This window comes from Oryzias latipes, chromosome 4 (genome assembly GCF_002234675.1).
Source record: "Oryzias latipes chromosome 4, ASM223467v1".
NCBI classification, from domain to species: domain Eukaryota; kingdom Metazoa; phylum Chordata; class Actinopteri; order Beloniformes; family Adrianichthyidae; genus Oryzias; species Oryzias latipes.
The window spans coordinates 25,648,766-25,674,157 of NC_019862.2; the positions used below are offsets into that span (position 1 = coordinate 25,648,766).

Consider the following 25,392-nt stretch of genomic DNA (forward strand, 5'->3'; position numbering starts at 1 on the left):
GTTTACTTCTGTTCACATTTTATTTATGTATATATTATTTTTGAGATATCCTTTTACTCTGCATATTTGTTGTCCAAACTACAGACATTTTCCGTATGTATTTTTGTGAGGTTAGCAAAAATTTGACAACACAAAAATTTTGAACCTCTTCTATATCTATCAAAATTTGCTTTTGTTGCCAACTTATACGTCCTTTATGTTTGCTTTTGATCAAGTTGATAAAGGTACAAACATGAAACAAAAGTAACTTTCAAAGATTAAATGTATCATTTTTAAAATGGGGTTAAAATGTGTATGTATTCTGTGCTGAGAAGCAGCTAATGCTTGTTCAGCAGCAGGTTGTGTTTATCTTTATGGCATTATAACGGTGGGCAGCAGATCGCACCACAGGTGTCCCAGTTATACACACACCCATTTCCAAATACACACATGTTAAGTCCAGAAAACCTGCCGGCTGCAGTTCACTGATTCCTTGGTGAGCGACGTGCATCATTACCAGCTTTTAAATGCAGTGGTGTCCTGCCTTCCGGACTTTTTAAGAGGCTGTCTGTCTCCCCCCTCCTTAAAGCACCTCACCCACCACTCACACTCTTTAAAGTGCTACTAAAGAGGCTTAACGGCCCATTCCAAAAGGCCTGCATGGGGCATTTGTGCTTGATTTGAAGAAGAAAAAAACACTTGCTGTGAAAACATGGTCCTTCAGTGAGAGCCCTTATGGAGTGTGCAGAGTTTCTTCGATGTGGTGGTAAAGAGAAAAAGGTGAGTAAAAAGTACATTTATGATAGTTTACTTGTTTTTGCTCGTCTCAAAAAGAGCTTTAAGAGCTTAGCCTTCTTGCAGTTTCCGTCAATCTACGACAGTTACAAGAGGACCTTAGATAATCCACATGGAAAGACCTTTTCTGGAGTTTCTTTAAGGCTTAACACATTTTTATTGCAAAATTGAAGCAAAACCTCTAAATTCCATTGTCTAATTTCAACTCATGTGATCCTATTGTACAACATAGAACAGTTTACACTTGAGTAATATAGATTTCCTTTTTTTTTATTCAGTAAGATCACTTTGCTTAATTTGCAGATCAGTTCATTACAAGTTATTTTTACATGTTAAATTATCCCATCAATATTTAACTTATTGCAAGTAACATTCCATACAGTTTAAATATGTTTCTTAAAAAAAAAAAATTATTTTGGTTAAAATGTAACCTGATAAGGGATTGTGTCATCAGAAAAGAAAAAAATTAGCAAAATACTTTTCATGAAATGTTGATATTATTTGTTTTGAAGTAGTGCATATCGATCATCACACCTAAAGATGTTGATCAGTTTTGCATTAGCTGCTGAGGATTTGACAAAGGGACTTCAAGAGTTTGAAAGATCAACAGTATTGTTGTCTTCACATTTGCGTCCTGTCGATTTTATAACTGAAAGATGATGCTAAAACTGTTGTAGACAGTAAGATCTGACATTGCAGACAAACAAAGCATTGTCTCGTGGCGGCACGTGTGTAACGTCTAGCTAGCGTGTTCATTAGAACTGCTCTGTTACATACCCGTTCTTTAAAAGGTAAAAGGCACATCAACGGAAGGTAAAAACTGATAAATGAGGTGAATATGATGTAGTATGGCTAGTATGGCTTCACAATGTCACAACTGCGTAGCAAACTACCCAACACTGAGTACAAACTTCAAAGCAAATTCAACACAATCGTAAACATCTAAATTCATACTGGACATAGCATTTTTATTCATTTTATGTTTAAATATGAAGTCAGCGACGCAGATTTGTTTAAATGGGATTTTTGTGTTTCTCGATGTATAAAGCAAAACATTTTTCCCCGTGTCGGCATCAAAATGTTACGAGAAAAATGCTTTGTGATGCATAAAAACTGAAAACGTTTATCATAACTATGCTAGAATGAACGAAAAATGTGTTATTACTGTTTATTCTCTCCTACCGTAAAAAACACAACTGTCAATCAACCTACATTAACATAGTGTATTGTATTTTTTTTTGGTAAACATGCATTAATAACAACAAAACATGCGCTAAATTTACGATTAGAAATGTTATCAGAAACTAAACGTAGCATAAAAGGTGTCGTATGTCTTTAATTCCTCTTTCCTTTTGTGGTGGCGGCAGCATTAGCAGGGGCATCTAAGGCGAACCACAAAGCCAAGGGTTAAATACGATATCACGCTGACTCTCTGAACGACACGCCACGCCATTTTAGCGGCTCTATTTTCCCATCGTATCAAGCCAGCCACAACTTCCTGCTCACTCGAGTGCCATTCAAGTACAAGGATAAAAGAATCAATGCAAAAGAAAAAAAAAAAATCAGTGTTTCATTAAAGGAAGGTCATTGTCTGCAAGCTTACCCTGAGAGAGAAGCAGAGGGCCTAAACCTGCCAGAACTTATCCACACCGACCGGGAGCTAGACCTGTAAAAGACCAGAACAACAAAGACAGTTTGTGACAAAGCTGAGGCGCTGCAGTCCGAGAGGAGTGAAATCAGATGTGACATTTTTCATTTATTTGTAAATGCTTCCATGGCGGCACACTCACTCGAAACGACAGTTGGGCTTTTACCAAGTTAAGGGGAGCTGATGGTGGAATAGAGGAATCCTGACAGAGGTTGTAATGAGATGCCGCATTAGGGCCGTTCTCTCATCCACTCTCCCCTCTCTCGCCCAAGAGCACGCCCTTCACTTCCAATCTTCCGCCCCAACCATTTGAAAATGGTTAACCCACTGAAAAACTACACTAACCCTCTTTGGTGCTCTGATAAAACATTCTTTGTGGGTTTATTTTGCAAGAGATCCCTTTGATGCTACAAATGCCTCCGTACAAAAGATTTCTGGAGAATCCCCAGCCTTGAGCTGGTTGGGAATTGCTTCACAATGTCGAGCACCTGCTCAAAGAACAGATGCAAGCCGAGTCTGTGAGCAAAAGCAATGAACTTGGCCATGAAAAAGGACTCTAAATTTAGATAAATTTTGTCTTCTTCTTTAAATTAAAACAACACACATGTATTCATTTGGGCTAAGTACATAATCACGCATTAAGTCACTAATTCCAGTAAATTATTTTAACGCACTTTTGAATATTTTTAATCTTGAATAATTATTTTACTCACTGCCTTGTGAATTCTGAGGCAGAGTATTGGGCACCTTAACCAAAACATGGACCGACCATTTCAGGTCTTAGCTACTGCTGAACAGAGAGCCAAAAAACACAAAGATAAACACAAAGCAACCAATCGGGAAGTATGGAGGAACGGCGAATGTTACTTTAACATTTCCATTTTATCCTATTTCCAAGTAGAGAATTTGATCGAAAAGGCGTCATTTGTAACCACTGCAAGGTTGTACCGTTTTATCATCATAGAACGTACGGTTGAATTTAAATGCTAAATACAACGTTTATGCAAGCAAATCACCGAGCGATTCAAACAAAGAAGAGATGCTTTAAAAGACTCTGTAGGTTTCAGCGTGTGGAAGATGTATAAACTAAAGCAAGACAAGCTAGCTAATGCTAAGATATTGGCTAACAGTTGCAGACGGGCATTTTTTTTATGTGGAAGATGTCAACCTGAGTAACAGTTAAAGAATTGAAACTACTAGTGGCAAATGTGTGCTTCCCCCATGACATACCTTTTTTAAGAAGAATGACACGTGTGTAAAAACAAGATAATTGCATAGGCGGCCATGTTGGACAAGACACCATTTGTTGTCTACACCGGACACTATTGGACATCACTGGGTAATCATAATTACCTAAGAGTAATAATTCACTTTATTGATGAACAATAAAAGCTGCATTCATTAGCCCTGACTGTAATGAAAACTGAGGGGAGACCATTTGCTAAAACATGTGCAGAACATTTGTGTAATGTGGCACAGCAGTGGAATATTTCGACAAAATGAGCACATTTAGCACTGACGGTGCTAAAAATATCACTGCTGCAAGATGTCTGCCTTTTGCACATGTCCTCTGCACCATGCACAGTCTGGAGAGTTCCATCACCAACACTTTGCAGAACAGTGCTTTTGATCATGTCTCTGGCCAAATTCAGAAAAGTTCCCGGCCACTTTAAGCACAGTTTAGCAAATGATGCAAAATTAGAGGAAAAAACAACTTGAACAATAACAAAAGAAGGAATCTCTTATGCAGAACATTCCAACCAGATGCAATTCTTTACAACACGCAACACCAAGATGGGCATGCCAACTACAGCTGGAATAAACAAACAGTAGAAGTTACAGGACCCCAAGGTCATTTTTATTTACATTGTGTATTTATTACTGACCTGAGAGTGTGAGAGAGATGCAGTAGATATCTGGATATGATCAAGGGAATGCAATATGTTTTGATTGACATGGGCTTAAGGTTGTTTTTTTGTGTTGTGAATGTGTGACTGAACCTCTGGGGAGAGGAAACTTTATGTCGTGCTCTGTAGTTCTTGCAGCTTTTTGTTATCTCTCATTAGTGATGGAGACCTCAAAGGATGACCATGCCTCCAAAGTCAAATTCAAATCTGCATTTATGCAAAATCTGGCAACACACAAGACAAATGCAAATATGGCATACCTGAAGATTTTCACTGCTTTGGACTCAAGATAAAAAATAAAATAAATAAAAAACTGCATATACCAAGAGATGAGAGAGGTGAATTGCTTGATTTACTCAAGGAACAGAGGGAGGGATGTTTGCCGAGCAACTGGTAAAAGCAACAACGTCAGAACCAACAAAGAAGAAAATTACTCCAACTAAATGCTGGTCATTGGAATTATTTGACTTGCATCCATGCTTTTGATTTTTTTTAAATTAAAATTCTTTAAAAAATACAGAAAAATGATAAAAGTAAATCCCAGTACTTATTCCAGCAGTAGATTTATTAAATTTATTTATCTTTGGTAAAGCTGATTATGCCCCCTAACAGGAACACTAATCCCTGAACATGCCCCCTTTATGGTGCTTAAGAAAAAACATTGGTAGTGAAAGTTATTTATATATCATGGGAATTTTCATCATAGGTATACCTAAACTACCTTAACTCAGACAATGTGATTTTCTGGATTTACTTTTGTCACATTTTGTCTCTCTTAGTTGAGGTGTACCTATAATGAAAATTACAGGCCTCTCTCATCTTTTTAGCACCAGCCATATGTGAGAACTTGCACAATTGGTGGCAGACTAGACTTGCCCCACTATATATAGTGGTATTTTTTAAAAGTCTAGTTTATTTTTTTAGCATTATTAAAAAATTAAATCACAGTTGAATTGTCCGTACCTCTTCAATTTACAAAGGGCAATAAATAAATAAAATGCTGCATGCCCTGTATTATCACCACATCTATTCATCCGTCCACCAGCAGAGTTTCTAGGGTTAGATTAAATAAATGTAAGTTTCAGGGCTTGCAATACGGTATGCCATCAGTTTTAGGCCGTACGTGGTATAAACCAGGGGTCTCTAACGTGAGGCTCCTGAGCCTCTTTTACCTCTATATCTCTGGTTTAATTAAAATATTATTATTTTTTTTAAAGTTGCTAAAATGTGTAGTAAAATAAAAAACTAACTCAAACTTTATTTAATTCATTCACAAACAGTTGAACAACAGTACATATCAAACTGTACTAAAGTCAGATTCCTGACTATGACAGCTTTAAATCTCAAATAATCCATCAATCCGTCATAGTTTACCAAAGTTGTACCAAAACACTGACAGGTTTTTAAATGCCATGTCCCACAGAAAATTAGTTGGACGTCAGTAACCACAACCAGAATTCATCTTTAAGGTTATGTAAAAAAAGTTCTGCTTTTGCACAGATTTAACGATTTAAAGTGCGCCTGCTTTGGTTACATTTTTATTTAAATTATTTAATTTTAATTCATTAGATTTATCAATTTCTGCCCAAAATGCACCACAAATAAAAAAACTTACAGTAATCTTTTGGGGTACAGTTACGGTTTGACCAGAACAGGTCTTCTGTCCAAGATGGCCTCAAAAGTAAAACTTAGTATTAATCCATCAATACACAAATGGAATTATTTATTTTTATGTTACTTAATTTTTTGTACTTCTGCATCACCAACAACACTGAAACACGGCTAAATATTTTCAATATAAACCTTAGCCTAAATGGGATACACAACAATAAGAATAAGTAAAAGTACCCGATAAACTGGGTCGAGCAAGAACTAGGTCTTAGGAGAGCAACCTGTAAGAAATACTAACCATACTCCACTACAAGTTGGTGCAGTAACCTACGCTGACCTCAGACTGGGAGAGTGCTCCCTAGACTGGACAGAGTGTGAACAATGAGTTATGTACTTCATTAAGTTGAAGCAATTTCCCTTCAAGATATCATATCCCCTCCAAGCCTCCTGGTAATCCATCCCACCTGACGTCTGCTAAATTTAGCCCTTTGGAACACCATGCCATGTCTCCATGTAATGCTCCAGGTAAACGGTGCTTGACCAAAGCCAAGATTTAAAAAGTGTCATTAAAACAGAAAGGTTTTTTTTTTTCCTTCTGTTATCAAATAGCAGGTAATTAATCATTCCATTCTGTTAGATCTGTCTCTTTTTAATTTCACAGTAATAGTTATTTTCCTGATTTGATTAAGTTTAAATGCACATGGGGAATATCTTAGGTTTTCTTATATTTCTTTTCATGTTTTTGCCATAGACTGTTGTTATTGATTGATAGATACAATGTTCTCTTATGTATCAAATTTTCAATCCATCCATCCATCCATCCACCCACTCACTTTATCCATATGTTTTTTTAAGTAAAGACTAACATCACATTTTATGAAAAAAAACTTCTTTTTAAGATTTGGTGTTAACTGTAAAGTTTTTAACAGATTTTAAAGCGTCTATGTCATGCAAGATCAACTTTTTGAGCTTTTAAGTGTATTATAATTTTTATTCCTAACAAAAATCAACCCAAAGCGGTATTTTGATCCATTCTGGGTATTCCTCTAAAAACCTGCTCTCTGAGCACCAGCCCCCTCCCAGTCCACAAAAACAAGTGGTTTCTCACATTGTGACATCACAAAGTGAGAACTGGCCCTTGCAGGAAGAGTGTCCACTGCCAGCACCACCCCCAGGCTAACACACACACCCACTTTCTCCACGGAGCTAGCAGTGTTTGGTTGAAACGCTTTTGGTTGATATGCACCATATGAACATCCATCTTTGCAAAAGTTTGGATGTTTGTTTTTGTGGTTAAAATGCAGACATGCTGCTGGGGTCGGCTCTAGGTTGATGTCATGAAATGGGCGGCACCCACACAGAGCGAAAGGTGGTGGCTCAGAGATCAAGTTTGATTTCTGGGTAGAAAACGAAAATACCTCACTAAAAAATATCTTGCTAAAAAATAGTTCTCTAGTGTGTCAAAAGTAATATATTATCATATATATGGATATAGTTTACTCTGAAAGGCTTAAGAAAATAGCATGACATAGGCTCATCATATGATAGGCTAAATCATATAATGAATTTTATCAAACCAAATTGCATATTATTAATTCATATCAATAAGAACAAGTAGTAAATAATTGCTGGTTTGTTCACCCATTGGAATCATGCATGCATGCTTAAATACACAAATAAACAGGGCAAAAACGAAATGGACATTTCCCAGGTGCCACACACAGACAATGTCAGTCTGATCAGGTTTCCTAGATTATCTCCTTTTCTTTTTCCCAAAAACATCACAACAAACTCTGTTAAGTTCTGTCAATATTCATAGTTTTAACTATTTTAAGTTAACAAGTGTTGATTTCTGTGTTGTTTTGGCCATCTCCAAAGTTAAAACAGCGCTATGGGTGTATCCAGTTGGCTTAGTAATTTATTTATTTATTTATTTATTTACTGCATTTCCAGGTTCATTTACTGTGCAAGGTTCCGGAACTCTTTAGGTAAATGTGTTTTAACTCATAATCACAGGCCAACTATGTGTCAGAAAACACAGCAATTATTTCACATCACACAGTAGAGCCACGCTTCTGTGGACCCAGTGTTATGGAGGAAGGCTCGTTTTCGGCTTCACTGATGTGATGCAGTTAACATCTGTTCTTGTTGGTTTCTTTCAGATTGGGCAGGAATAGACAGATCCTTCACATAGTTATTCTCTCCATTCCGTACATCATGAGCGTCGGCATCATCTCGAAGAGCTCTTTGGACTATGACTCAATAAGCGGATAGTTGCAGCAGCCACAGCTGGTCGCCTTCAGGTAGAGGCAGTACACTCAAATTGCAATGGCTGCATGACTTTCTCCTTCATCAGTGTGCTCACCAAGCCCTTTGCCAAACAGGGCCCAGCCCCCCTCAGATTTTGCTACGTCCTGCTTCATTGTTTTCAGGAAGCACTATAGGTTGAAAAATTGTTTCAAGTCTCTAATATTTCTTTCAAAAGGGTAAGAACAAAAACGCTCCCCAAAAGTTCTTTGTGTTTTTTTTTTTATTTATGAGTGGAGCGGCGCTCCTCAGACACCTTAATGCCGTCTCATGAGAAAACAATTTTTTTTCAATAATAAAAGCCCAAGTCCTGAGTGACACACAGTCGTTCCATACTGCCCCCGTCTTGCATCGTTCTGTATCTGTGTAGACGGCCTGACCCCCTCATCTGATCACTGTTGAGACCACAGGATGACTGAACTGCACCTGCCTCCACAACATTCAAATCCCCAAGTGGCTGATTTGAACGTTGTTTGTATGACCGACGACAACATCAGCACAATCTCCGGCTGATTCTGACCACAATGAAATTGTTTGATTATAAATCTGTGAAGAAACTGGATTTTCTAGAAAGGACTGTATTTGTATTAGTTCGTAACCCCGTCAGTTTCTTACACACAGAAATAATGAATAACGACTCAGAGACAGTTACTTATCTTTTGTAGATTTACTCCGCACAGATTTGTACGCAGGGTTACAGACAGATGAACAAGATGCATTCAAAGTCTGAACAACGGGGTTCAGCAAAAGGCCTGGCATATATACCTTGCATTTGCATATTCAGAACCTCATTCGATGGATCATGGTGTGAAAAACACACCCACAGACTGTTGCAGGCTAGATGCTCGAAGGTCAGAGCACCTAAAGTGTCAGATCTCTTGCAGACATTTGCCAGAACGCATACACCAGAACACACAAAGATGAAAAGGGAGGATGTTAAAGGAATGTTTGCGAGACAATAGTCTTGGTTGTGCTCTGTCTGGAGTGTAATATAATTTTGAGATGATAATACATAGTAAATCGAGGTTAAGCCATTAGTGTAATAAAAGGTAAAAGTTAGTTTAACAAAATGCAAAAGGGAGTTTCTAACTATTCTATTTTTAATCATTCCTAACAAAATCGATCAGTTCTTCTGGTTTTCTACAAACTGTTTAGTTTTTTAATGGATTGTAAAATAATGAAAAAGGCATAAGCGGATGGAGTTTGGCTGGGTGTTTGGGTTTCGCACACAGAGGCGCTCGTTGACCCTGGGTTGTCATTCAACCGGTTGTCGACGGTTTCAAGGGAGTTAAAGAGCATGCAACGGTATTAGGGTGTTCGAGGAGTGCAGCTCCTTATAAGAAACAACAACAACAAAAAAAAAACCTTTTGGGAAGCGTTTCTGTTGTTCAAAGTATTTGGTAAAAGCTGCACAGTGTTGGTAAAAGCCTACAGTAACCACTAAATAAAGGAACTTTAAACAGAAACATCTCAACATCTCAGTGCGGGACATAGAGAGCAACGACAGTGTATTCTTTATTATCTCGTTAACGCGAGAAAACAGTCACAAAAAAAAAGTTGGGCAGGCCGTTTTCAGCTAATTCATTTTTACAATCATAGACTTTGTGTGTTAAATATTAGTTGCTTGGTTAAATATATGCCTTTTAATATAAAGTAGCTAATGCTAGCTAGCATGCTACTTCTTTTAGTGTAGGAGCAGTCATCTTACACCATTTCCATAGCTAAGTATTTTAGGGTTTCAGTTATTATTGATCAAAAAATCGAAAAAGATAAAAAATATGTAAAATGGGTTTAGTACTTTTTTTGACATAATAAGGGATAAATTATCATGGATGTTACAATAAATTTCAAACAAATATTTGATTCATGTCATTATTTGTGGTTGATGATATGATTCATAGTCCATTGTGTACGATCCGATTTACGGACGTAAAATGGATCCAAGTCATCTTTATCCAAAAATTCAACCAGTGTGACCCAGTGTGAATAAAACGTAAACTTAAATATGTGTACAAACAAACAAGAAGACAAGAATTAATGGAAAATCCATTCACATTTTAGTTTTATAAACTTCAGCCCACTTTTTTTTCCAGGTCAAAATAATACATATAGAACATTATTAGAGCATTCAAGGAAAGGATTTTAGGTTTGTTTTGAATACAACATTTTAAAATGTTTCCACACATTGGACTGATCATTTTTTGCTGCCATCACATGTGTGTTGTCCGCTGTGATGCACTTGGTCGTTTTTATGTTCCAGTAAAATAATTCCAATCCAAATGATATTTTCTAATGTCAATAAACACAATTTATTTCATTTTGAAATTATGTCATAGTGGTATTGGTCCATTTGAATAACAATATGCAAAAGCATCTGCCCTAAAAGCCAGCTTGTTCATAAAGGACACATCACTTCATGCAATGGACATCAGTTTATGAATGGCAAAATAATCTCATTCATCCCTTCTTAAGTCTAAAGCAATAGAAATAGTTTGAGTGTTGCTATGATTCAAAGTTCTACAATAAAATTACTTGGTGTTAAAAAAAAAAATCCTCAATATTCTTTCTTTGTATTTTACTCATGGGTTTAAGATGCACCTAAGACAAGTTCCAGTTTCACAAACGGATGTGACAGTTGTGTGTTACTAATCTACACTAACAGTTAAGTGTATTTTACATGTGCTGAAGCCTCCATAACCAGTAGCTTTGAGTTGTGTACATTTTTATCTGTATTTATTTAGCAACTACAAAAAAAATAGTAGTTTTTTTAAAGTACATTTGATGCATGCCTGGTTGAAGTTGACAATTTTAAAAGTAATTACCTGGAGAAATATCCATAGTGGTAGTTGGTCGCATTTTAGCTCTAAACCAGCAGCTGTGTAACAACCAATTAAAAGGCTACTGAAGCGACACAGTTTTGTTGCACTAAAATACAAATTAATGCTCTTGGATCATCAATCAATTTGCCTGCATTTGTGACGGAAAGGTCAAAAAGCCACAGTGGCAAGACAATGCAATTATCATATCTATTAACATTTTACTGTCGGTGCAGTTAGAAGGGCAGTGGAGTTCTTACCTCATCGTTTAAATTTTGAAATTATGTTTATAGTAGAATTAATTTAAGTTTTATACTAAAAAGAGGACAGCTTCCAAATATTTATATAAAGTTTTTAGGCAAAGGAAAAAGCATGTTCATAGACACTTCCTACACTTCCTCACATAACCCATATGTAATCTGAATTAGAAAGGAGGTGTTCATTTGAACTGAGTGATCTATCTTCTGTATCCTCACACTGAGGACAGTAAGAGCATTAGAATCACAAGGGGAGTGTAAAATGTACGCTACAACCCTCTAAAGTGGCTGTCCATCAGAATCTGAGCTCTTCCAGGCAATGTGCCAATTAGAACATTACCATATTACCTGTCACCGGAATTATACCAATGTCAACATTCAAAGGAAACACGTATTTTAAAAATAGGAAATAATGGAAAAAGTGACAGATGTGCTAACTCAAAGAGACTCCCAGATGTCTCAGTCACTGCCGCTGAATAAAAATAGCCTGAAATAGCCTGCAACCATGTCCTCACAGTAGGTGATACTAAGTGGTTATTTTTTATGAACATTTTGACACTCTGACTTTCAATTTTATGCTTTGGCAGTTTTGAATGAGAGTGTGAATTAGAAGACAAAATAGTGTGCTCTTTCTATTAACATTTAAATGTATGTTTAAAAATATCTGCTCAAGTTTTCAAATTTGATATTTGTAACATCTGGTGTGATCTGCTAATGAGCAACACATGTCAAGTTTATCTTATAAAGTGTAATTATGACATGGCCCTTTAATGGTACATCAAATTTGCTAAAGCATAAAATGCGGCACTGTGTAAAAGTTTCAGGAAAAGAATAAAAGTTCTCATTACTATTCTTGTCCTCTACTAAACAAATACTTTTAAAATGTTGGTTTTATGTACTAAAAGTGTATTTTTTCCAAATGTTTTTAAGACATGGAAGAAGCCATAAAGAATACAACATTGGGTTGTTTGTAAATTGTACTTACAAATTTTTGCGGGATACGTAGCATCTCTAGGATTCATTTTTTGTTGTTCTGCTATATCACAGCTTTTTTTTTAATGCAATTCTTTTCTGCATCCTGATTGGTTGTAGAACACTGACGATCAACCTCCTCTGTGCCGGTTCTCCTGTATAGATTACGCTTAGATTGCCAAACTTCTATTAATCATTGATTGCTTGCAGATCGTTGCTTTCATTCTATAACACTGAGCTTATTTTTCTATGAACTTTGAGATATTGAACAAGAGAGAAGAGTATAAAAATGTTGATGTCTGTCGGACATAAGTGTAACATGCTTGGTGAGGGGTTTTACAGCCATAAAACATCGAAAAAAATAAGAATACTACTGTACAGTTTATGTTTAGAACATAACTACCACAATATTTTTTCCACAAAATAGATATTTAATGTTTGGAGCACGGTGGCGCAGTGGTTAGCGCTCTTGCCTCACAGCAAGAAGGCCTCCGGTTCAAGTCCCGGCTGGGGGAACTGAAAAACTACATCAACAGGGGACCTTTCTGTGTGGAGTTTGCATGTTCTCCCCGTGTATGCGTGGGTTCTCTCCGGGGTCTCCGGCTTCTTCCCACCGTCCAAAAACATGCTTCATAGGTTAATTGGCAACTCTAAATTGTCCCTAGGTGTGAGTGTGAGAGTGAATGGGTGTGTGTTTGTGGACATTCTACCCTGCGACAGACTGGCGACATGTCCAGGTTGTCCCCTGCCTTCGCCCACAAGTGGCTGGGATAGGCTCGGGCAACCCCGTGACCCCGAAAGGGAAAAACGGTTAAGATAATGAATGAAATGAAAGTTTGGAACTTACGGTTAGACACTATGCCGTACTATTTTACGTTAAAATGAACCTCATAAGATAAACAAATATTGAGGAATATGGTAGTAGACCATTTCACATCAGAATTAAACAAGATTTCCAATCTAACCAAGGACGAAGGCTTAATCTGAATCACTCTCTGGCTACTATTGCTACTACTGGCCCTTTTGATGACTTCACACAGCAGTAGTAACGTCCGAATTTGAAGACAATGTTTTTTCTATATCTCTTCACTTGGAGGAATACATGTAGGGATAGGATAGCCATAGGGGTAGGGAGGCAATTTGGATTCAGCCTTAGTGTCTGAAAAAGGGGCTACTTCAGTCACGTTGATGTGGTTTGGATAGTATGCCTGTAAATGATGCCTCTTTCCAGCAATTTGTCCAAAAAAGCCCCCTCTACATCTCCTAGTGAGGAGCACTGTGTCAGACAGGGTTTTCGGGTTGTTGTTTTTTTCCTGTAAAAAATACTGTTGGCAGGTCCCAACAATGGAATCCATGACAACAACTTAATTATCACCTGTACCGGAAACACAAAGAGAAAATCATCAAGCAAAACCAGTGTCGAGTGACAGCAAAAGCGGGCACAAAAAAATTCCAGACGTTGCATCTGCACCCAGACACCTTGACGAATTCGGATACTGCTACATTTTAAAATCTTCCTCTTCCTGTTGCCATCACTTAGGTCAGGGGTCGGGAACCTTTTTGGCCAAGAGAGCCATAAACGCCACATATTTTTTATTGTAATTTTGAAAGAGCCATACAATAATGTAGTGTCCCTTTCCCACACTGAGGCACGGAGACTTAACCTCTTTTAAGGTTCTTTATTCTGGTTAGTGCAGACTGCAACAAACGCCGTACAATTAATTCAGCAACTCTTTAATCTCTCCCACCGAGACGATTCCCCTGCTCCCGCTCCAGCCCTCCTATTTCCCTTATTCGGCCCATATCTGAACCTCATTGGTCGAAACTACCTAACAACAGGCTGAGCGACAGAACTGAGGGCCAATCAGATCTCTGCTTGATGCGTTTAATGAACTCCAGAACTTTTAACGCTGCCCAACAGCCACCCAGTCCAAGTCTGTCCGCTGCAATATGTTTAAAACTAAATATTCAAATGAATGTGTACATTTGATGTAATTTCAACATTTTTAAAGTACAAAAAGTCTGTGGATTCTTTTTAATAACATCGTTATGCTGTTGCTAATAAATGATAATTATTTCTCGTGGTAGTTTTGCTGATGGTCTAGTCTGGTTGATACTTGGTAAGTTTCTGCTTCATGCAGGCGTTGAGACTTTAAACGTGATCGTAGGTTAGTCTGAATGTTCTGTATATGTGAGAGACTGCTCACATGCAGACCTGGAGCCAAACATATACTCACGCCGCAGTGAGTGACGGGCAGCGGGTTTCACGTTTTTACAATCCCTGTGCGATTCACCTGCTGCATGTGCCCACAACCCTCCCACCCCCACCCCACCCTCTGCTTTCTTCCTCACACATCCCGTCCCCGCAACTGCGCGCTCTTTCTCAGAGACGGGAGCGCACAGTTTTAGGCACGGCAATTCACAGGTTTCCGGCTGGTACAAACTCTGTGAAATAATAGATAATAGTTACTTTTTTTTTTTTTTTTAAAGATTTGTCTGCGAGCCACATGTGACCATCAAAAGAGCCATATATGGCTGGCGAGCCATAGGTTCCCGACCCCTGACTTAGGTGAACATCTGTCAGTACCACTTTCCTTTGTTATTTTGTTTATCGAGAATTTTAAATATCTCAGCCACAAGCCGTTTATTGGTTTCCAGCTGATTCTCTATACAGATATTTCTGTATTGAGGGGTGAACATCACTTTGCCACTTTGTGATTCCACTCTATTGACAACCTACCTCATTGCATTTATTTCCTGCATCTATAGCTTGTTCTGAATTGTCTCTGTGGGCATCTTTGAACAGCCAACATCAAGGACTGCCTGGCAGATCCTAGGCCCAGTCCCTGTGGAGCAAACATGAGTTTCTCTGCTGTTCTCCTAGAAACTGATAGGATTTGTCAAAATCAGAAATGTTGCTAAAAAAAAGTTGCACTTGGTGTCTGAATCTTGTTATTCCTGTTTGGATGAATTCCAGGACTTTGGAGGTAATTGGCTGTGATTGCTTCACTGTTGATATCATTATCTCTGCAATTGCTTGTTAGACACCAAAATATTGTAAATCAAAAATTAAGATGTATACAGTTTAAAATATAAACAATTGCTGTGCTGTCTCGTGTAAAAGGGAGTTCTGCCAAACATACTGTCCAACACAGACAACCTAGACATGATCCATGATAATGTCCTGTGTTACCATTTTTTTCCACATTTTTTTTTGTATCATTAGGCACTTCTCATTTAACTATTGCAATCTTGTGAAGTATTGCTGCTAAGAATAATAGCAGACAGAGTAATTAACAAACTGAAAGTGTGCTGCTGCTGCTTCCCTCTCAAAGAGAATATGGCTCCTTCTGTTAGGCCATTTAAGCAAGCCACACTGTTTCAGTGTTTTTCTAATTTTGTCATTATGAAGTGTAACATGCTCAATGAGGTCTGTTGATTTTCAAATACATTGCACGATATAATCTTGAGCTAAATTGCTAGGACTGTTAACTGCCTTAAATGTTCTCCACAAGTTAAAAAAAAAAAAAGAAATTCATTGTCTAAGTACAATAATGGACTCTTCATTGCGTGAACAGTCAGTTTAACCTTCTGAAACTTATACTTTGCAACTTATGCCTTGCTAAGATTACTGCTGATGTCTTCCCCTTATGTCATTGTTTTAACACAAAAATTCTGTAGAACAGCAAACTTCTGTGTTAGTTTATCAAGTGCATTTAAGATTTCTTTGTGACTAAATGAATACTATATTAAATATAAAGTTGCTTTTTCACAGCTCCTTTTTTACAGAAGGAGCTTTTATTTATGCATTAAAATCATTCCACTGTTCATAGCAAGAGTTTGATTTGGCTTGCCTGGTTAAAAATATTTCGTTATTTATTATTTATTTATTTATTAATTTCATTAGCTGCATTTCCATTGAATATGGATTTGCGATAATACATTTGCCTAATGGAAATAAAACAATTTTGAAAAAACTTTGCACAGCCTACACCTTGGGTCTTGTTGGGGTTTAGGGTCTTGTCTGGTGTGGTAGATCTGAGCCTCTGTCGCTCTGGTGCTCAGGGCTTGTTCCTGAGCTGCCAGGATGAGCGCTTCAGTGCTGTCCTGTAGGCCTGCCCTTTCTAGTTATTGGTAGGACTTCTTGATATCAGCCACTTCAGTTATGGTCTGGTGGTACATCCCATGCAGGGGTTTGTCCTCCCATGAGGATCTGTCCTCCAGCACTGTGTCCTCTGCTCTCCATTGCCTGAGCCATTCACTGAGCACACTGTCAGTTGGGGCCTTGAGCTTGATGTACTCATGCATCTTGGATGTTTCATCCTGGATAGTGGCTTCCACGCTAACTAGTCCTCTTTCCTTGCGGCTAGCATACAGTCTCAGGGTGCTGGATTTGGGATGGAACCCTCCATGCATGGTGAGAAGCTATAAAAAAAACGCCCCTCTCACCCTCCGCGGGTGGTTTCTCCTCCAAGCTCGGGTCCTCTACCAGAGGCCTGGGAGCTTGAGGGTCCTGCGCAGTATCTTAACTGTTCCTAGCACTGCGCTTTTCTGGACTGAGAGGTCTGAGGTCTTTCCAGGTATCTGTTGTAGCCACTCCTCCAGCTTGGGGGTTACTGCCCCGAGTACTCCAATTACCACAGGCACCACTGTCACCTTCCCTTTCCAGGCTTTCTCCAGTTCTTCTCTGAGTCCCTGGTATTTCTCCAGTTTCTCATGTTCCTTCTTCCTGATGTTTCCATCGCTTGGCACTGCCACATCCACCACAACGGCTTTCCTCTGTTCTTTATCCACCACTACAATGTCTGGTTGGTTTGCCATTACCATCCTATCAGTCTGGATCTGGAAGTCCCACAGGATCTTTGCCCTCTCATTCTCTACCACCTTCGGAGGTGTTTCCCATTTTGACCTTGGGGTTTCCAGTTCATATTCTGCACACATGTTCCAGCCACTTGATTGTGGCGCTCCATGTATGCTTTACCTGCCAGCATCTTACATCCTGCAGTTATGTGCTGGATTGTTTCAGGGGCCTCTTTGCACAGCCTGCACCTTGGGTCTTGTCTGATGTGGTAGATCTGAGCCAATGGCTCTGGTGCTCAGGGCTTGTTCCTGAGCTGCCAGGATGAGCGCTTCAGTACTGTCCTGTAGGCCAGCCCTTTCTAGCCATTGGTAGGACTTCTTGATATCAGCCACTTCAGTTTCTTCAGGTTCTGTTAGAATGCTACTATATATATATATATATATATATATATATATATATATATATATATATATATATATATATATATATATATATATATATAATGACATTAACTCTGAAAAGACATACTGTACCCTGTTTTGATTGTCCAGTAACATGCTGTTCCAATAGAATCTGGAACACAAGGCATTTTGTGTTATATAATATGTAATATGTAATATATATAAATTAACTTAAGTTTAAAATTGCACTTAAGTATTTCTTTATTCATATAGTTGTATATTAAAGGCAGACCAAAAAAATTCTGTTTGAAAAATATTGTATTTGTTGCATAGAAAATACAATGGGCAAGCCACAGGTTACCTACTTTGCTCTATTCTGATGCATCCATTTGCAGATGACTAGTCCCATGTAAGTCTTCGTCTGAGCCAACATCTGACTCAAAACTTTATGTCTGAATAGCTCCAATATTCATTGCCATTTTATGTTGTAGTGGTAATGTTGGTTTCAGGACTGAGGGACTATAAGCTAGCAGGAGAGAGAATGTAAACAGATAGCTCATGTATGGGTGACGGGATCTGGAGGGCGTCCTTGCTCTGTGCCAAGACTTTCACCCACAAATCAATCAGGTGCAGACAGCATTTCATAATTAAAAGACAACTAGGAATGTTTTTAAAAAGCTCAATAGATGATCGGATCTGGACTTATTGCAATAACAAGTCTAGATTAGGGGTGCTCAAATCCAGTCCCTGAGGGCAGGTGTCTTACATGTTTTCCAACCATCCTGCCATTGAAGCTCCTTATTGGCTAAACACGCCAGATCCATGTAATCAACAGCACATAAGGCAGGATTTCTAGAAAAACTGATATGTGCAAAACCATAGCCATGTCAATTTGCACGTGTATATTGCTTTGTTTTTCTGATTTTTTTTTTTTTTTAATTAAATAAAAATCCTCCAACACAAAATAAACCCACAATTCAAAGGTAAAATGTCTACATGGTCTATACTGTACTTACAAATTGTCATGATAAAGTAATTAACTCTCACCTTAATTTTAAAGCCTGTTTATTTTTGCTAGCCTGCTCTAATTTCCGCAGACTTAACTAAGGGGGAGTGACCTTCCCTGGCACAGTGTTAAATGGACCAGCAATAATGTTTTTTTGTGGGTATGTAAGAGGAAAGGCTGCCTGTTAAAAGTCTACCATTTCCACATTTCTCTATGTCATTGATGCGTGACAGGCTGTAATTTCCATTCTCTCAGTCCACCGGAGCCTACTGAGCTGGAGATTATGGAGATGACAGTTTGGATTTTTAAGCACCCACTTCTCCCAGTTTTAAATCTCTGTAATGTTTGGGTATAAATAAAAACAGATGCATTTTTAAACAACCAGGCAGAGAAGCGGAATAGCCCTGTGCTTCGGTGAACCCATATTTATTACTGCTGCCATTTAATAAACATTTCCTGCAGTGACTGTCAATCCACATATGAATAGAAACCATGTTTAGGAAGCAGAACTTGGACACACAATACCAGATAGAAAAATTTCTGTAAACTTATGTAGCATCAAGGTTATGTTGATTAGTCAAAAATAGCTAATGTCCTATGTTGCAGTCATTGTAACTAAAATAGGTAAAAACCAGAAGCTTTCCCTTTGTGTTGCCCCAAAAAATGAGAACCTAAAAAAACATTTATCATGATTAAATTATTAGCTTCCTGGTGGCCTGTGTAGTTTTTCCAACACTGTGAAGAGGCGATTGGACCTTCATTTACAGTCGGGAAGTCATACATTTATAAAAAACACTGTTAATTTAGTTAAAGAATGAAACTTGATCTTTTCTTTGAGATACGTTTCTTGGAGAAGTGGACAATCGGTGTCTGAAGGGAGGTGGCAGTACATTTACTTGATAAATAATTTTCACTTGATCTGATGAGGACCAGATGATGGCAACTATGCAAAATATGAAAATAAATAACTCAACGGACTTCGCTCTATTCTGATGCATCCACTTGTAGACGTACACACTCTCTTCCAAGCAACAAATCAAATTCTACTGGACTTTAATTGATAGTGTCACGGTCCGGATTCCAGCACACGTTTTCCTCCCTTCTCCATTCCAGTCCTCACACCTGCAGTTCCTCACAATCAGCCTAGCAAAAAAGCAGCCAAGATCCAAGCCTCCTCTGTCAGACGATCTTCTGATCCTGCTCCGTTTCAGATCGGCGCCTGCTCACTGGCTACTCTGCTCCGGCTCTGCTCCAGCACTGCCCCGGCTCTTCTCCGGCTCTGCTCTGCCTCTCAAGCCAAGTCCTGCTACAGATCTGCTCCAGCTCAGAAACCAGACTCTGCTTCAGATCCGCTCCTGCCTTCAGGTCAGACTCTTCATCAATTCTCAGTTCACGCTCTGCTTGAGTTCTGCACCAGCCCTCTGGTCAAGTTCTGCCTCAACCCTGCATCCGTCCTGATCCTAACCTCTGACCAAGCTGTGCCTCAGTTCTGCACCAGCCCTCTGGCTCAGCTCTGCCTCAATCCAGCATTGGCTCGGCTCCACCCCCACAAAGATTCACTCCTGCACTCTGCTTCCAGTTCTCTGACTCGGCCCAGAAGATCTCCCAGTTCTACAAAGTCTGCTCAATAAACTCATTAACTGTTGTCGTGCGCCTGAGTCCCACACCCCTAATTACAGATATCCTTATATTTATTGAATCAAATGTGATTTGTGTAATGCGTATGTACAATATAAGTGACTGCAAAATAGCCTAAATATGATTAAATGTCATTTTCTAATTGAAGTATTGTGTTATTTTTAAAGCTTAAAAATAAATTGATAATAAATCAAACTCCCAAACCCTGCAGACATTATCAATCTTAGAATGCATGTGAAGACAAAAGCAGGCAGGGATTAGGGCACTGCTGCCACCAATACAACCTCTTTTCCAGTTTCTGCAGTTGCCATAGCTGCAAATGCTTACATCTGACTACCTAAGTCCTTAAGCATAAACGTAAAACCAAAAATATTAATAAAGCAAATAAATGCAGTGTACACGCGTTGGTATAAACAAGGCTTCATGTTTTTGTGTGTAAAAACTGTACATGTTTAGTGTGAACAGCCCAAAAGACTAAGAATCCAGGAGGTATAGTAAGATGTTTATTAAAACTCAAGAAATCACAGGAGGAGAGCCAACTGTCAGCAGGAGTTGAGTGGGAAGCCTCCATACCCCCCAGGGGGTTGCAACAGAGTCACTGTAGGAGACAGGAGGCTGGTAAATGTTGAGAATAACATGACACATTATTGTACTAATGAAGTTCCTTACTCTGTCCTTGCAGAGTATGTGCCAGGAAAAACATGTAAAATAAACTTGGCAGCTTGGGAGCTCCGTACAACTCATGGAGGGAAGGGCTTACAGAAGAGATGTAACCTTCTGCGGGAAATGATAGCTCCCATTTTGTTTTAAGAATATTATGATAATTTATATTGCTTCCTTCCTAAAATAACCGTATGCCATGAGTTAAAAAAAAGAAAAAAGAAAACCACAGAATATCCATCCAACAAAGTAATCTGGAGAATAAATCCAAAACACATAAATACAGATAGCACTTACTCAAAGATTGAGACAGGCGGGGCAGATAAGTGCAGTCAGAAAGGAGTCAGCAAAATGTGGACACATGAACTGCACACACTAGTGTGTATCACACTTCCAACAATGGACTCACAGAGAAGGTAGAGCGATTCAGGAAAGACCTTTTATACAGCAGAGCACAGGGGGCTCTATTAGCATATGAGACACAGCTTAAAGGAAAGCAGTGAGGGAAAAATACAGCAAATGAGAAGTACGGTGGCCCTGAAGTGCAAATCGTATCAACAAATCACTCAACACAAAACCACATTTAAGATTACAATGACAATTACAGAAGCAAAATGATCATTAAAAAATAAAAAACAAACATTACATTTTAGAAACTAAAACAAAATTCCAGAAGGCAAAGCACAATTTAAAAAAAAATGAAACAAAATAAAAATGAAACGTTTCAGAAAACAAAATTAATTTCCAGAAATCTAAATGAAATATTAAAACACAATAACGGAGTATTCAGACTACACAAATTTGGTCCGCTCAACGTGAACCTGAGTTAGTTTCCTCCAATAACCCAGAACAAATGCACCCAAGCTGACCCTGGTCCGGGACCAGGAACTGCTCTCTGACTTATCTTTGTAGGTGGTCTCTGTTCATTTCCAATCCGAGCTTTGGTTTGCTCTTAGATTTCTGTCTGAATACAATCCGTTCACGGGGACGAATAACAGAATCAACACGGCCACCGTAGTCGACGTAAACAAGAGTAGGAATGAAGCAACCGATGAGCAGCAGACAAATGTAAAGCAATAATTGTCGTGTTATCAAACAGAAAAAAAGGGTTCAACTGTTTACTTGTTAGAACGTTTATTTTAACACCACTGAAAACGCTTCTTACATGCTTTGCTGTCTCTCGATACACAGCCCGCCTTGCTGTGATCTTATTCCAAAAGCTATCTTGAAGTTTCCTTAATAGAATTCTCGTTACCCTTGTGCTATCCTAGGCACTTTAACATTGGGAGTTGGGTCATCTAGACCCCACTAGACAGTGCACTGAACCTTTTTTCTTCAATGATTTGTGATCTTCACTGGTGTCCATGGATTACATGAAATCTTTCCACCTTTATCCACCTTTGTCATGGTAGGGAGAACACGTCAATGCAAGGGTGGGGTCATCTAAGATAGCACAAGGGTTAAAAACAATGGCATAACACCACAACAATGAGGCACAACAACTTATTGAAATGTGGTCGGATGAATGCAGGCTCATTAAAACCATTTTTAACATGATGCATGCACAGTAGCTCTCCCGACAATCTATATGTCATAAACACTTATTAGCCTACCTTTATACTCAACGTCTTCTCATCACTGCAGTTGCTAGCATCTTCTGAGTAAAAGCACACATGGCATGTCTCCTGCGCACTAAGCTAGGGGCCAATTAGTGCTGCTCAAGTGATAAGTGCGTGCTCCCTGGGCGCCATATGCTTGCCGCCTGACTGTTGAAAATTAATACAATCGGATCAGAGTTTGTGTGGGCATCCTACGGGCTTCCTAAAGGCCCGTACACACCGGGACGAATATTCGCCAGGCGTTATTCGCCAGCGTTTTTCGCCACGTTTTTTGTGTTCACACCCAGGCGATTTTCGCTGACGATGAGCCGAGCGAACATGCAATTTCATTCCCTGACATTAGATGGCGCTTAATGTAAACAGAAATACTCCTGTACACAAGGTGGCGCTGCGCAACTTTACGCTTCTTAAAGTCACTTTTCACTCAGAAGAAGAGAGCAAGTATTTACGCGCTTGTCAGAATCATACAAAGAAAACATGAATATTTCAAGCACCAGTTGCTCCAACTGGTGCTTGGTTCGGGGATATTTTAGAATGTCCGTCATTATTTCTTCGCGGCAGTGTAGACGCTACTTGACGTCTATCTTCTTCGCTGGTATGTGTGCTCAGCAAGGCAGTTTTGTGTTTGAGCGCCCCCAAGTTGTGTTTTACTGTAACTTCAGAAGCTCCAGACACGTGTGCAAAAGCGCCATTCTCATTGGTCGAATAGATTTCGACGCGAGGCGTCAAAAAAAAAAAATTGAACCCGAGGCGTTTTTTTTTTTTGACGCTTTGACGCGTGGCGTTTTTTCGCGTCGGTGTGCACACTCTCATTGGTGCCCTTTGCTTAATCACGAGGCGTTAAACGGCGGCGAAAATCGCCGGCGAAATTCGTCCCGGTGTGAACGGGCCTTAAGAGTACTTGCATATCACCTGTACCGTCCGTGCAATTTTCACTCGTTCAGTAAGACGCCAGAACGCGCACATTATTGACGACTAGAGGAGTGCGGCTTTAGAGCACCCAACAACAGCATCACCCGTAAGTGCGTATAACTCACATTAGCCTTAAAAATATTTCATGATCCACTTAACCATGGGGGTCCAATTCCAGGCCTCCAGGACTGGTCTCCCACATTTTTTCCAACTATCCTGCCATTAAAGCTCCTTTTTGGCTAAACACACCTGATCCATGTAATCAGCAGCCCTCGACGCCTGGGTTTGGGCACCCCTGCACTTAACACACGTATGACAATTAATTGTTCCATATTCATGTCATCCCTTACCTTGGCCACATGAGCCTCAAGAGAACTGCGAGACACACCTGTGCTCCCCTTGAGATGCAGCTGCTGTTGTCTATGACTCGTACGGACCCAGACAACCCAAAAACCTTCAGTTCCGTGAATGGGTCGACCTCTGGTACAGATGCATGTGACTAACACATTGCATTGTATGTTGTGATTGCAAGAGACACTCAGAAAATTTGTTTGACTGTTTTGGATATTTATTTGGGGTTTGCATATGAACAGCAAAGAATTAAAATATGCAACCCTAACTTTCCCTCACCTTGTAGCCCTCTGTTAATTGTCAAGAAGGCCAAAGAAGCTAAAGAAATAGAATTACACAGTCAGGAGGGTTGTTGTTTTCAGCTCAGTTTCTCACAAGAAGAGCCTAATGGAAAACCCAACTAACAGCTGTAACTACAGTTCTAGGAATCCTGAATGACCGCCAGAGGCAAAACTTCAACCACTGAATGATCATTCAGTGAGTAGCAGGTGAGATCAGCAGGTCAAGTAATAATGACACCTAAGCCCCTTGTGACCTTTACACTAAAAGCTCAATCCTGATTTGTCTTGCAAAGGCCTGAGGGGTTTTCTGAGCTTTCTAGTGGTCATTTAGGATTCATAATTACAAATAACTTTTGTTCTGTTTTATCCCTGCAGACAAACAGAGGCAGCACCTGCTGTGATATTAAAAGGTATGAGTCTAAAATGCATTAACATCAGAATTTCAAGTCAACCGTTCTGTTGTCTTGGTTTAGCAGCATTCCTGTTGGTTAATGTCTGACTTTTTATCTTTATTTTTTTATTTATTTTTACTTCCGATGGTACGATGGAGTTTTAGGGCCACCAAAAAAAACAAAAACAGAAAGAAAAAAAAAGTAAAATTACGAAATTGTAAGTCTTATTTATGAGAAAAAAAATGTAAAAGTTAGAATTAAAAAAATTGTAAACTTGCCTTAAAACTCAGTCGTATGATGGATATATCGAACCTAAGTTCGTCAGACAAAACCGAGTAGCACCGTGGTTTAACGCTGAAACTCGTTCTCTTAAACGAGAAACCCGTAAGTTGGAAAGAGAATGGCGCCGCTCCGGTTCAGAGCAGTCTCTGGATATCTGGAAACATAGCCTATTAAATTATAAAAAAGCTCTGCGTAGAGCTAGAAGCCAGTACTATTCAACCTTAATATCAGAGAATGGAAACAATCCAAGATTTCTTTTTAGCACTATAGCTAAATTAACTCGCAGTCAGAGCTCAGTAGAACCACATGTTCCTGTTTCTCTCAGCTCTGATGATTTTCTTACATTTTTCGATAGTAAAATCTCAAATATTAGACATAAGTTAAATCAAGTTATTCCTACTATCAGCCCAGAACAGGCTGAAGCGGTAGAAATGGAGGCATCCATAGAAACCTCTGTAACATTAGACTGCTTCACTGCTGTGGATCAAGCGGAAATAACATCAATTATTACGTCCTCCAAATCCTCAACGTGTCTGTTAGACCCAATTCCCACTAGACTTTTTAAAGAAACTTTTCCCCTAATTAATGATCCCATATTAACAATGATAAATGCCTCTCTGGAAACGGGTTACGTGCCACAGTCTTTTAAATATGCAGTTGTTAAACCTCTTCTGAAAAAGCCCAGTTTGGATCCTAGCATCTTGGCCAACTATAGACCGATATCAAACCTGCCCTTTATTTCTAAAATCCTAGAAAG

The 25,392-nt window shown here is 39.0% G+C and overlaps 1 long non-coding RNA gene across 2 annotated transcripts; it reads left to right on the forward strand.

The window, feature by feature from the left end:
• Positions 1 to 552: 552 nt before the first annotated feature.
• Positions 553 to 24,655, forward strand: LOC110014973. 2 transcript variants are annotated; one of them, XR_002290019.2, is made up of 5 exons: positions 553 to 759; positions 8,103 to 8,243; positions 19,712 to 19,865; positions 24,100 to 24,168; positions 24,337 to 24,655. It is a non-coding gene; the product is annotated as an uncharacterized LOC110014973 (long non-coding RNA). The 2 variants fall into 2 exon arrangements; XR_002290018.1 differs by having other exon boundaries at positions 556 to 759; positions 24,100 to 24,655.
• The last annotated feature ends 737 nt before the right edge of the window (positions 24,656 to 25,392 follow it).